General features: G+C 44.9%; 1 protein-coding gene across 7 annotated transcripts in view; it reads left to right on the top strand.

Annotated features, from left to right (window-relative positions):
- GATAD2A (GATA zinc finger domain containing 2A) overlaps window positions 1–14119 on the top strand; it is a 103575-nt gene that overhangs the window by 67827 nt on the left and 21629 nt on the right. The gene's annotated exons all lie outside the window — the stretch shown is intronic.

The raw sequence follows: 14119 nt of genomic DNA, 5'->3' as shown, positions 1-14119 counted from the left end.
TATATCTCCCTGCTTTACAGATCTGGGGTTCAGGAAGTCAGGGATTCTACACTTGTGTCGGGGTCACTGAGCTGTGGGCAGAGTCTGGAGTCCAGCTCAGAGATGCCTCTCGTGCGTGCCACCACTCCTCCTAGGCAGCATGTTGTGAAGGAGGAGATCACTATTCAAGTCTGTGGTGTGGTCTGTTGATTTTTCTTTAGTCAGTACTGATTACATCAAAAAGTATTCTGATCCTCAGTTTTGTGAGGTTCTTAAGGGACAAATTTGAAATAATTAAGACCCAATGTAAACCACCACCTCCTCATTTTTTTCACTCAGAAACATTCTTTTTGTGAAAAGAAATCTGGGCCTAGCTTCTGCTGTTACCACTCCCCTTGGAACTATGGGAACCATTTTCTCCAGAATGTTCACACTTAGATGTCCTATGAGCCACAGTGGGTGTGTTGGTATGGCCATGGTCTCCTGGCCATCCCTCACCAACCCCTTAATCCTCCCCTGCAGACTCCCTTCCATGTCTGTTTGCCCAGAGTTGGGGTGAGGGTGGCAGGTGCAGAGCCAAGGAACCTGGGAGTGCTTTGCCTTCCCATGAGTGTTGATTAACCTCGTACAGGGACTCTACCCTGTAGTCTTCGTGTTAAAGTCATTTCGGATCTCAGATGCTGGAATCCTAAGAACTTCCGAGATCATCTGGCCTGGCATTTCTCAGCTTTTACAATTTTTACCTCATTGAGATAAATGGGAAAATCCAACCTCTTCTGCTGGGTAAGCATCTTAGTTTGAGGGGGGGTGTGCTTTGTGTTTCTACTACCCCAAAAGGCCTTTTTCTGTCTGGCTCTGCTTTTTGCTGTTCTTGTCCCAGAGGCCTCTTTTAAAGTTCCAGAAATAAAACTGTAAGTCTAGTTCTCCTTTCTCTTCCTCTAACTTGGTCCTCAAGAGTGTCTCAGGTACTATATCACGTAGTTGAGGAGAGAGAGCCCATGTTTGTGAAGATCTGCTGAATGTTTCTTGCTTGCTTTTTTTAAATTAAAAAAAATTTTTTTAATGTTTATTTATTTTTGAGAGAGACATAGCATGGGCAGGGGAACAGCAAAGAGAGGGAGACACAGAATTCGAAGCAGGCTCCAGGCTCTGAGCGTCAGCACAGAGCCCGATGCTGGGCTCAAACTCACAAGCTGTGAGTTCGTGACCTGAGCCAGAGTCAGACACTCAACCAATGGAGTCACCCAGGAGACCCATTTTTAATTTTTTTTTTAACATTTATTTATTTTTGAGAGAGAGAGTGAGAGCATACGAGTAGGGGAGGGACAGAGAGACAAAGGGAGACACAGAATCTGAAGCAGGCTCCAGGTTCCAACCGCGAGATCATGATGATCTGAGCTGAAGTGGACGCGTAACCAGCTGAGCCAGCCACGCGCCCCGTGTGCTGGACCTTTCTTGAGATCCTGGGCTCCTAATGTATATCTTCTCATGTAATCACCTTGCTTCCCTGCAGGGCAACGCAGTGGATTGTGAGGGAGAGGTTACCAGATCTTTCTGTTGTTACAGCCTGGGGGGGGGTCTACATTTGGCCTCTGGGCCTCTTGCTTCCAGACTTCCCCACTATGCCTGTTGGCTTCTAACCCAAGGTCACTTAGACCACATTTTCTGAAGTTGATGGTGAATGATACCATTATAACACATAAAGGATGCAAGGGAGCAGGGATCAGAGATTAACTCAGGTACTCAGGGCATTGGTGATCTGTCCTCCAGGACTAGAGACACTTCAGGGAACTTAGGAAGCAGTGTGAGAATGTGGACAGAGTTTGCCATTGGTGGCCAACAGGCAGGGTTGGGGTTACATCATACTCCCTGGCTGATCTTGAGCAGATGATCTTAGTTTTTTTTTTTTTTCCTGAGAGAGAGACCTGGGGTGAGCAATGGAGGGTCAGAAAAAGAGGGAGATACAGAATCTGAAACAGGCTCCAGTCTCTGAGCTAGCTGTCAGCCCAGAGCCCAAGGTGGGGCTCAAACCCACAAACCGTGAGATCATGACCGGAGCTAAAGTCGGACGCTTAACCGACTGAGCCATCCAGGCGCCCCTTGAGCAGACGATCTTAGTCTTTGTTTCTTCATTAGTAAAATGGGTGATAATCTCTGGCTTGCAGGTTGATGGGTGACAGACATGTACTCAGAATTGTTCCTAGGGTGGAGAGGAAGTGTTGGTGAAAACTGCCCTTCAGTCTTTGCTCAAATAAGATGTCCATATGTAGAGCTAGTATCTCCCCAAGTTCCCATGTAGAATGTTCTGTTTAATTCATTGGAGAAGTCCAGTTGTGAGTTTTGACAAAAATCACAGGATCAAGTCTACCACAGAGGCTGTCTAAACTGTAATCTGTTCTGGAGTGTGGCCCCAGTTTCTGTAAGGAACAAGCAGTCTTTGGATCCTCGTTGAGACCATCTGGCTCAAGAACATTCCTTTAAGGATCTTCCTATGGCACGATGTGCTTGTTCTTGCTTCCCAGGTTAGTGTGAGGTCCCTTGTTGGGCAGATCAAAAGGCAACATGGCTGTATCTGGCCATAGATTAGGTTAGCTGAAGCTCTTTGGCTTCAGGTTCACTGAATCTTGTAAGACTAACATGCCAGTTTTATTTTTATGTATTCATTTACTTTAAATGTATATTTATTTTTGAGAGAGAGAGCGAGAGAATGCATGCGTCCATGGGAGAGGCAGAGACAGGGAGGGAGAGAGAGAATCCCAAGCAGGTTTAGCACAGCCTATTGCAGGGCTCAAATGCACGAACCGTAAGATCATGACCTGAGCTGAAACTGAGTCTGATGCTTAACTGACTGAGCCATCCAGACGTCTCTAACATGCCAATTTTAGATTGTTGTGCTGAGAGAATTTCATTTTTGTTTTTTAATTGAGGTGTAGTATACACTGAAAAGTACAGATGGGTGCCAGTTTTCACAAACTGAACACATACTTGTAACTAGAATCAAGAAACAGAACCTTGAGGCCCCCGTTAGCCCACTATTGTCACTACCCTCTGAGGGTAACCAGTTTCTTCTAACAGCATAGATCATTTTTTTCCGTTTTTGTACTTTAAATAAATGGAATTGTGCAGTGTGTACCCTTTGCTTCCTTTCATTCAATATAATGTTTGTGAGATTTACCCATGTTGTTGAGTTGAGCAGTAGTTAATTCATTTTCACTATTGTATAGTATTCTGTGTCTAGAATTTCTGTTTGGCTCTGTTTCAAAACTGCCTCATTTTCTTTGATGCTGTCTTATGACTCAAATTGGGCTTGTTGAAAGCTAGAGGGAATTTTTGGTGACTCTAGGAGAGAGAATTTTTTTTAAGGCAGTGGCTGGTGAATTGAAATCACCAGGATAAAACCTTTTTTTTTTTTTTTTTTTTTTACTACATTGGGGTAATATGTAGCATACATAGGCAGACAAGGGGTAAAGTCAATTCTTTCCCTCTCTACAGTTCCCCTGTCTATCTCTTAACGGTTTTTCTGACTTAGGCTTCCAATTTATGTATTTAAAAAAAGTTGTGTGTGTGTGTGTGTTTTTTAATGTTTATTTTTGAGAGAAAAAGCATGAAGTGGGGGAGAGGCAAAAAGAGAGGGAGACACAAAATCCAAAGCAGGCTCCAGGCTCTGAGCTGTCAGCACAGAGCCCAACGCAGGGCTCAAACTCACAAACCATGAGATCATAACCTGAGCCAAAGTCAGACGCTTAACCAACTGAGCCACCCAGGTGCCCCTTACCTTTTTTAAAATGAGAGAGAGACAGAGAGACAGAGAGAGCACGCGTGTGTGCAAGAGTGCGTGCGCCAACAGGGAAGGGGCAGAGCAAAACTCCCTCAGAAATGAAAGCAAAAAAGACATTTTCAGATAAAGACCGAGAGAATCCATCATGGGCAGACCAGCCAATTCTTCAGGCTGAAAGAAAACATGTTGGTATCTTAGGTTCCCAGGAAGAAATAAAGAACATTGGAAATGGTGAATACACAGTCTAATATAAAAGACTTTATTCTCATTTTTCTTAAAACACGTAACATTATGTAAAGCATTAACTGTAACTAACACTGGTCAGCATAGACAAAAATACCATTTCAGCTCTCTGGAAATTGACCAAAGACATACAAAAATCTGCTTTTAATGTTTATAGGTCTGTCAGACAATGATAGTACAAAATAGGAGGAATGAAATGGAGCTCTGTTGGGGTTAAGTTTCTACATTTTACCAGAGTTGAGGTGGTATTAATCTGAAGTAAGCTGTGGCAAATCAATAAAATTATTGTAATAATCTAGAGCAACTATTAAGAAAATAGCTTTAAAATATGATTTTAAAAATCAACAGAAGAATTTAATGGTACACTAAGAAATGTTTAACACCAAAGGAGACCATCACCAAGCAACAGAGGAACATAAAAGAATGAATGTGTGTAGAATACAAATAGCATAGTGATACCTATAAACTCCGTCATATCAGTTATTGTGTTAAATGTGAGTGGTCTAGAGGTGCTTGGGTGGCTCAGTCAGTTAAGTATCTGACTCTTAATTTCAGCTCAGGTCATGATCTCATAGTTGTGAGAGAGAGCCCTGCATCACCCTGTGTTGGGATCTGTGCTGGATGTGGAGCCTATTTAAGATTCTCTGTCTCTCACTGACGTCCTGTCCTTTCACCTGCACTTGCTCCCTCTCAAAAAAATGTGAGCGGTCTAAACACCCCAATTATAAAGGCAGAGATTGTGAGACTGGATAAAAAAAGCAAGATCCGGCTTAATTATATATTGTCTATAAGAGACATCCCTTAGATTTAAGGATGATGAGAAAAGCCATACCGTAAATAACCATAGGAAAGCTAGAGTGACTGTATCCATGTCAGATAAAATTGACTTTAAGACAAAAAATATTACTATAGCCAGAGGGTGACATTTTATTTTTTATTTTTTATTTTTTTAATATATTATTTCTAGGAGAGAGAGAGAGAGAGAGAGAGAGAGACAGTGTGAGCAGGGGAGGGTCAGAGAGAGAGGGAGTCACAGACTGAAACAGCCTCCAGGCTCTGAGCTGGCAGTCAGCACAGAGCCCGATGCGGGGCTCGAACCCACGAACCGCGAGATCTTGACCTGAGTGAAAGTCGGATGCTTAACCGACTAAGCCACCCAGGTGCCCCGAGGGTGGCATTTTATAACAATATATCACGGAGACATAACAGTCATAAATGTATATGCACCTAACAACAACCCCAAAATACCTGAAGAATAAACAGCTAGGATTGAGAGTAGAAATAGAGACAATTTATCAATTATAGTTAATTAAGTACTCTACTCAATAATTGTAAAGCTACTGAACAGAAACTTGGTAAGATTCTATAAGCCTCCAAGAGCATTGTTGACTCATTTGGTCTAATAGGAATCTATAGAACACCTGGTGACTACAGAAAATAGAATATATCTTTTTACATTCTCATGGAACATTCTCCAGGGTAGGTCAGATGCCGGGCCATAGAACAAGTCTCCAGGATGGTGGTGGTGGTTGTTTTCTCTTGTTTTTGTTTCTTTGTTGTTTTTATAAAGAAACAATAACAGGTGTTGGTGAGGATGTGGAGAAAGTGGAACTCTCATACTTTGCTGGGGGGAACATAAAATGCATTACAGTTTGGCAGTTTATTATAAAGTTAGACATGAACTTTCAACCTGACCCAGCATTCTATCCAAGGAAGGTACTCAAGAGAAATGAACACATGTGTCCACAGGGGCGCCTGAGTGGCTCAGTCGGTTAAGCCTCCGACTTCGGCTCAGGTCACGATCTCCTGGTGTGTGGGTTCTGTGCTGACTGCTCAGAGCCTGGAGCCTGCTTCAGATTGTGTGTCCCACTCTCTCTCTGACCCTCCCCTGTTCACGCTGTCTCTCTCTCTCTCAGAAATAAATAAAACATTAAAAAAAAAATTAAAAAAAAGAAAGAAAACATGTGTCCACACAAAGACGGGTACATGGATGTTCATAAAATGATTCATAATAACCAAAAAGTGGAAACAATCCAGATAGCCAAGGTTAAATAAAACGTTGTATCCATGCAGTGGATTACTATTTAGCAATAGAAGAATGAACTAGATTTATGCTGCCATGTGGATAAACCTCAGACTCACTATGCTGGTGGGAAGACAATAGATCCAGAGACTGCTGGTATAGAATTTCATCTACAGGGAATGTCCAAAACAAACTTACTTACTGTAAAGACTGTGATCAGTGGTTGCCTGAGGGCAGGGGTGGGTGCAGTGATTAACATCTCATAGGCAAAAGGGAACTTTTTGGGGGTGGTGTAAAGTATTCTAAAACTAAAATTGGATTTTGGTAATGGTTGCACATTAAGTTTATTAAAAATCATTGAATTGTACTCCTACAGTGAACATGGTATGTAAATTAGATCTCAATGTGGACATTTTATTTTTTTAATTTGGGATAAAATAGTCTTAAAAAAATTTTTTTTAATGTTTTATTTCTGAGAGAGAGAAGCAGCATGAGCAGGGGAAGGTTAGAGAGAGAGGGAGACACAGAAGCAGGCTTCAGGCTCTGAGCTAGCTGTCAGCACAGAGCCCGATGCGGGGCTCGAACCCACAAACCGTGAGATCATGACCTGAGCCAAAGTTGGACGCCGAGCCGACTGAGTCACCCAGGCACCCCTGAATATGGACATTTAAAAAAATTAATGACGTTAAAATAGTTTGGTTTCTGTTCTGGCATCCGTAAACATGCTCACAGGAAAACAGAAATCCACAGAAGTGGAAGTTTAGCCTGCTGGTCTTGTGAGACCAATCCAAAGGTCATGGGCACATGCCTACCCTCCCCCTCGCTCACCCCAAGTCAGGACTATTGAAGGAGGCTATAGCTGGGGCAGGCAGTAGAAGCTATGTTGGGTTCTCTGTTTGTTTCTGTGATAAGTAGATTTTACTCCTGTACTTTGCTATAGAGAATCTCTGTCACAGATTTTTGATCTTTAGAAATAATCTGGGCCACACATAGATGAGAACTTTTTTCCCCCCTCATTTTGGGTGGAGCAGCATTTAGTCCTCTTCTCTAGATGTTCTGCACCTGAAAAGTAAGGAGTAGGTGTCTTGTTGCTCTGGGCCTTGTGGGATGGAAGCTCCGTAAACCCCCATGCTTTACTGAAAATGTGTTTATATATGCCTTTTTCTGAGACATCAGCTCTCCCTGGATTGTTAACATGCCAGGGCCAGGCTTACTCTGACAGGCACTGTGGTGGTCCCTGAGGGTAGAAATGATTGGACAGGATCTGACTACAGCTGCTTTCTGATTTGTTGTTATATGAAAGAATGTGCAGAGGTCTTGGGGAGAAAGACTAGTAGTTACAGAGTATGGCTCATTGGGGATGGAAGTCAGTGGGCGTCAAAGCAGATTATCTCTACTTCATTTTACCTGGGAGGAAACATGGCTGAGTCCCACAGTGGGGTAGGGGCAGATTAGTAGGCCAGTTTCCACTTCTCAGTAGCCTGCTACATGGCCCTCAGTGGATGTGGATCAGATGTTCTGAAGACTTCCTGTCAGGTTCTGTTGGGGTGTGTGGCTTTTGGGTAGCTGCATGTCTCCCTTCTCTCTCCCCTTCCCTCTTTGCATCATGCATCTGACCCATAGGATGGGGCTTCATTCAAACCAAGGACTTGCCCTGTGCTCTGGGTTGAAGGGGCTCCTATCTGGCAATGAAGGGCCCTTGGCCTGTGGGGACTGGCAGTAGCATCAGAGGTGTTAGAGCTGTACCTGACTTTTGTTTTCTGCCTTTCTGCCTCCCTGGTCATGCACTTGTGAACTTGAGGAGACTAAAAATGCATAAAAGTGCCGTTTTACTAAGCCTGCAAAGCAGGACTCTTTTGTTAAAGCTGGTATTCTTGATGACAGAATCCCTGCCCCGTCTTTCTTTAAAGACTGGCATTCACCAGGGAGGTGACACATGTGTAAATAAACTAGTCCCCTCTTTTGTGCCTAGGGATGTCACTACTCATCATTTGGTATTGAAACAGGGCTTGGGTGTTCTTCAGTGGTGTTGTGAGAGGGCACAATCATCTACACTCACGTTAACACCTGAGTTCTCTTCCAAAGTGAAAATGAATCTGAAAGTAACATGATAGTGCAGCAGCAGCCGCCTGTTGTCTACAATGTGGGATCATGTGGACAGGCTTGTTCTGTTCAATGTAGGAATGGAACCTGCAGGAAATGGTGTGTTCCTTTTCCAAGATGACTCCCTAGGTCATAGGTAGAGTTCTTGTTGTTCAGGTGGATGCGACAGGTGGATGCCATTTGCCGGCAGCCTCTTGGGAGAGGAAAGATTAAACACTTGGATTGCCTGCTCTGTGAGGAGGTAAAACACAATGAGCCTCTCCTGGTATATTTTTCACCTGTGTGGCCCAAAGCCTTATCAGGGTACAGAACCCAGTCATCAACATGAAATATTCCCTAGTCATCACCGTAAGAAGGAACCATAATTCCTCCTTGACTGGGTGTACACTAATCTTGCCCCTTCTCAGAAATGGATTCTAGAAACAGAATCATGCATGTGCTCAATGGGGTCTGTCTTCTCTCCATGTGCTTTTGGATTTATCCGTGTGGTACCAGTATTTTGCTGAGTGCCTCCTGTGTGGGTATCCAGTGGATACACAACAGTGTATGTATCCACTCATTGTCCGTAGACACCTGGCAGTCTTCAATTTGGGGCTGGTGTGAGTATAGCTACTATGATTATTCCTACAGGTCTTCACATGGGCATCAATCCACATTTCTCTTGCTAAATACATAGGGATTGAATTGCAGGGTCACAGAATAGGTGCATGTTAAATTGTTCTTTTAAAACAACAACAACAACAACAAAAGGGGTGCCTGGGTGGCTCAGTCGGTTAAGCCTCCGACTTTAGCCCAGGTCATGATCTCACATTTGTGGGTTTGAGCCCCACGTTGGGCTCTGTGCTGTCAGCTAGCTCAGAGCCTAGAGCCTGGAGCCTGCTTCTGATTCTGTGTCTCCCTCTCTCTGACCCTCCCTTGCTCATGCTGTCTCTCTTTCTCTCTCAGAAACAAAACATTTAAAAAATTAAAAACAAACACAAAATAACAACAACAAAAAACCTTCCATCCAGGCCTTTCCCCAAAAATGTCTGGGCTGTTTTGCTCTCACAGGTATGGGTATTCAGCTGCTTCATTCTCAGTTTGGTGTTGTCATTCTTTACAGTTTTAGCCTTGGGGTCTATAAAGAGGTCTGGGTCCAGGTCCTAGCCTGCTTGTGTGACTTCCACCTTTACCCCATGATGATAGAATGGCGATTGTTGCCACATGGGCTGTGTGGGGATAGAAAGGGAGTTCTCACCAGCTATGTACTGATCTGAGCCCCCCATCTACTCTCTTCTCAGGACCATGCCCCATCACAGCTACACCTGGTCTGGCCAGCTGTCTGCTGGAATGTGCAACTTTGAGTGAATTGGGTGAATGTGACACAGCTGTGGGTGTGATGACTTGGGCTCTTGCACAGCCTGGGCAGGTGTGGTTGTGACCCTCACTCTGGCTCTCTGACAGCCTTCCTCATAGGGAATGACTGCCTCTCCCTCCCCATTTGTGTGAGAGCTTTGGAAGTCTTTCAGCCATCACTTCTCCTGAGTCTGGGGGCTCCTGCACTCTTCTGGAAGGCTCTCTGGAGCCCAGCCCCTCCCTAGCACCTATTGTGGGCTGGCTGCTGCCTTTCACTATCTGATTTTCTGTACTCCTGGGTGACTTCTAGGAGGGCCTGGGCAGTCTCAAGGAGCAGCTCCATCAACTCAAAACTAGAACTCTCCATAGCCTGCTTGCTTTTCTTAGTTTGTTTAGTGCATGGGAACTGAGAGAGATGTTCCTTTGGAAATCTGTTCTGGTTCCATGCTTCCTTCCCTGTCTTAGCTGTGTCCTCTCTTAATCTCCTCATTCTCTGCCTTATCCTTTCCCTCTAGGCTCTTCATCCCACCCAGTTCTGTCTTTCCACATGCTTTTATTCTGGACCATATCTTATCCCAGGTTTGAAATTATTGAAATTTGAGGGGTTCACCTGAACTTCTAAAAATCATTAGGTAATGCTGGGATATCAGAGTGACAGACTCTGGATGTCCTGTTTCTAACTCACAAAGAGACTTAGGTCACACGGTGCCTCGTGTAAGCAAGCCTGATGATAGGTCAGGAGCCACCTACCCATTGCCTTCACAATACCTTTCTCTAGTCGTGAAGGCCATTGCGTACACTCAGTGAGGTAAACGCCTATCAAGACTTCTTTAGTAATCAGGGACTCTTAACATATGTGAGTTCAGCAGATTTGTAGATTAAGCAGGCCATTTTATTTTGAAATTATTTGGCTTAATTCTGCAGTTGAGGTTTCTGATATCTCTTCAGCATATATTCCTGTTACTACTTTGTCACACTCTTGATTCTGTAACTAGTGCCTTGGCTGCTGTAGTAGGTCATTTAAATGTTTTGCCTGAGCAGATATGTGAGGTCTCTTAACAGCCTTCCACTATGCCAGTTACAACTGCTTTCGTATGCTTTGTTTTATATCTTGCAACCATTTTTGTGTTGTACTGAGAACTGTTTGTACCAGAACCATAACAAACTTGGATGGTGGGGGTGGCAAGCACACTGGCCTGAGGGGTCCTGTCCTGTCCCTTGCAGCCACCTAGCCTGGTGAAACAACAGGATGAAAGGGGCCCTGTGTAGAACAGGTAGAAAGAGGAATGAATGCCTGCCTGGGACCTCTCAAGGGCCTGTGTGACTCCAGGTGGGGCAACCAGGAGTCGCACCTTGAGAAGACTTTTCTCAGCAGAAAGTGCCTGGAGGAAAAGGAGAGCTGGCCCAGTGATAAGAGATTCCAGGGTGGGTTTTCTTTCTGTCAAAGAGATGAGCACGCGAATTATAATTTGTGAGCTGGAGGGGAGTAGCATGTGGTGGAAAAAGAAAATTGGTGTCCAGCAGCCTCATTCCATTCACATCTCCATGTGGCTCAGGACCATTCAATCTACCCTGGTGAAGCTCATTGTCTCCTCTGATGTGAGTCTGGTCGTTCTTAAGCCTTGGAAGCTCCCAGTGTGGTCTAGTAAGGTGTGTCACAGTGCTGACAGGAAGAAGCCTTGGGCCTTACAGGTGTCCAAGAATGAGGGAAAGGAGGGCAGGTGAATGGTCACAGACTCCTGTGGGAAGAAGGTGGTGACACAGTGGCCAGGCAGGGTCAGTTGCTTTCAGAGACACTGAAGTGGCCAAAGCAGCCTAGTTGTCAGTGAGAGAGGCCTGCCTGGGGGTGGGATGGGAGAGGACGTAGGGACTGTCTGAAGAGTGAAGATGGGAGACATACCAGACATTACTAATCCCCTTCCTTGGGTCTCAAGCCATAAGACTGCTTATTTTTAGAGCTTAAATCTTAAAAACAGTCCTGATGTGAATAACCACATTTGAAAAGCTTTATTCGGGTCTTAGTGGAACTAAGACCTGGTGACATGCAGAGTTCCTCGGTGCAGGGCTTTGATAGCATTCAGAAGCAACTTTAACATAACCACACTCTCTAAAGAGAACAAGTCCAGGTACCCAGCCTTTCCTCCTTCAGGAGAACTTGCAGTGTCCATGGGCAGTATAGGAAAGGGTGATCTGGATAGCACGTTTTACGGAGCTCACAGACCAGAAATTGGGGCTTCAGGTCCCTGGAGGCACTGGGTTTGGTGAGAGGGCCCAAGAAAGCCCATGGTGGTAGTAGGAGCAGGGCCAGGTTGTTGGGTGCAAAGGACAGGCCACGGGGCACCCTCTGGAGGGGAAAGAGTTGATGTGCTCTGGCCCTGGGTGACACCCTGAAGCTCTAGGACACCTGAATGTGACAGTGCTGGTAGACATGTCTGGAAGAGGGAGGGAGATGCCTTTAACTGGAGAACAAGTATATGGGGAATGGGGTATGAGATGGGACACCACCCTTAGTGCCCTGGCATTAGGAGCCTGGGGCACCTGACTGACTTCCAAGGGAAGTCTGTGCTTGGTCTTCCCATCTGCATATGCAGGGTGTCTAGGCTGCCCTGGACGGTACCAAGTTCACTGTGAGTTGGGTAACTGCAGAGCCTGTACAGTTGCCACTTTTCTCCCTCCCTCCCTCCCTTTCTCTCTCTCCCCCTCCCCCTCTCCCTCTCCCTCTCCCTCCCTCTCTCCCTCCCCTCCCCCCTCCCTTCCTCCCCCCTCCCTCCCTCCCTCCCCCTCCCTCCCTCCCTCCCTTCCTGCCTGCCTTCCTTCCTTCCTTCCTTCCTTCCTTCCTTCCTTCCTTCCTTCCTTCCTTCCCTCTTCCTTTCATTTTATTTTTGAGCAATCTCCACATCCCATGTGGGGCTAGAACTCAGAATTCCAAGATCAAGAGTTGCATGCTCCACCAACTGAGCCAGCCAGGAGCTCCTACAGTTGCTGTTTTTAAGGCCATATACAGGGCCAGATTTTGTTGGTTTATAATTGAATAGGTTTTATAGAGATGTTATGGTAAATCTGTGGGGTGAGTTCTGTGAAGTTTTTAGCATGTCTCACTTTTCAAAACACAACTTTGGCAGCAAGAGACAGCCACGTGGGCTGTGATGTGTCAGGAGGACTCCACTCAAAAGCCTTTGCTCACACTAGCCCTTGCCATGGGAAACCCTTTGCTAAAAGCATTGGTGCAATGCCTTTTCCATCTTGGTTATGTGAAAAAATACCTTTTGGCCATTTGCTATGTTAGAAATTTGAAAATATTTATTAATTCTGTCCTGGATTTGGTCATCACGTCTCCTTAGACTCATCTGGGCTAAGACAGTTTCTCACACTTTCTTGTTTTTGATGATCTCAACAGTTTTGAGGAGAACTGGTCAGGTGTGTTTTGGGAAATCCCTTAGTTATAATATGTCTGGTGTTTTTTCACTGTTGCCTTGGTCTGATGGGTTTGGAGAGGACCACAGAGGTGTCCTACTCTTCTTACCACATTGTATCTACAAGACGTGCCATCATCTTGACTTTTCACTGTGATGTTGACCTTAATCACCTGATTGACATGGCATCTGTCAGATGTCTCCACTGTAAAGTTACTCTCTTCTCTCTAAGTTGAACTCGTTGGAAGGAAGTCACAGGTGCAGTCCACACCTGAAGAGTCAGTCTCTCTCTCTCTCTCTCTCTCTCTCTCTCTCTCACACACACACACACACACACACACACACACACACACCTCCTCAAGAACAAAACAGCTGCATAAATTATTTGGGATTCTTCTGCCTTGGTGATTTGTGACTTCTCCCCCTGAATGATCTTTTACTCATGTTTGAGTTTGTAATACCATGGATCATTAGAAAATAGTACTTTACAGAGTTATAGAGACCTTTGGCTCATGGAAGCAAACACAAGTTTTTCAAAATTCTACATTTTGTTTGTTGGGGGCTTGGGCTTTTATCATTGGCAACAAATACTGTCGGTTGTTTCCTTGAAGAAACAGACTTTGCTTTAACCATTTTGGGGAAAATGTCTGCTAAACACCAAGTCTAACCACAACGTGTCTGTCAGTCTCCTTCCTTCATGCATTGTGAGTGCTCATACACATGCTTTTCTTCTGGATGACTGTCCTTTGGTATATAGGAGGAGTGCTTTATCTTGACACAGATATTAAAAAGTTGGACAGAATATTAAAAAGGTCTGTACTCCAGGGTTGAAGTTTAATAAAGTCACTGGGTTGTACTTCATTCAGGGCTTTGCCTACAGCATGGTGTCACTGAGTCCTGGCAGTTTGGCACTACTGTCCTAATTTGATGACAAATGCAGTTGTCTCAGTGTTACAGTGGCAGTGACCTGGCAGAGCCCAGTGCAATGCAGAGTTGCTTAGGTGGGCTGGGGATAGGTCATCTGGCATGGACAGAGACCAGGACGTCCATCCGAGCACATCTCCGGCAACAGTGGTTAATGGCCTGTTGGAGTTAGACAATAGAAGGAAGAGAAGCCCTCAGCATGGAACCTTGTCCCCAGGGACTTCTGACTGGAGGGCAGGTGGCCTGATGAGTCAATTCAGAGCTAAATTATAGTTGCAAAGGTGATGGAGGCTGTTCTGTCTGTGCACGTCATGTTCAGCA

This window comes from Hyaena hyaena, unplaced genomic scaffold (genome assembly GCF_003009895.1).
Source record: "Hyaena hyaena isolate Hyena2069 unplaced genomic scaffold, ASM300989v1 scaffold_30, whole genome shotgun sequence".
NCBI classification, from domain to species: domain Eukaryota; kingdom Metazoa; phylum Chordata; class Mammalia; order Carnivora; family Hyaenidae; genus Hyaena; species Hyaena hyaena.
This window is presented reverse-complemented; position numbering and strand designations above follow the sequence as displayed.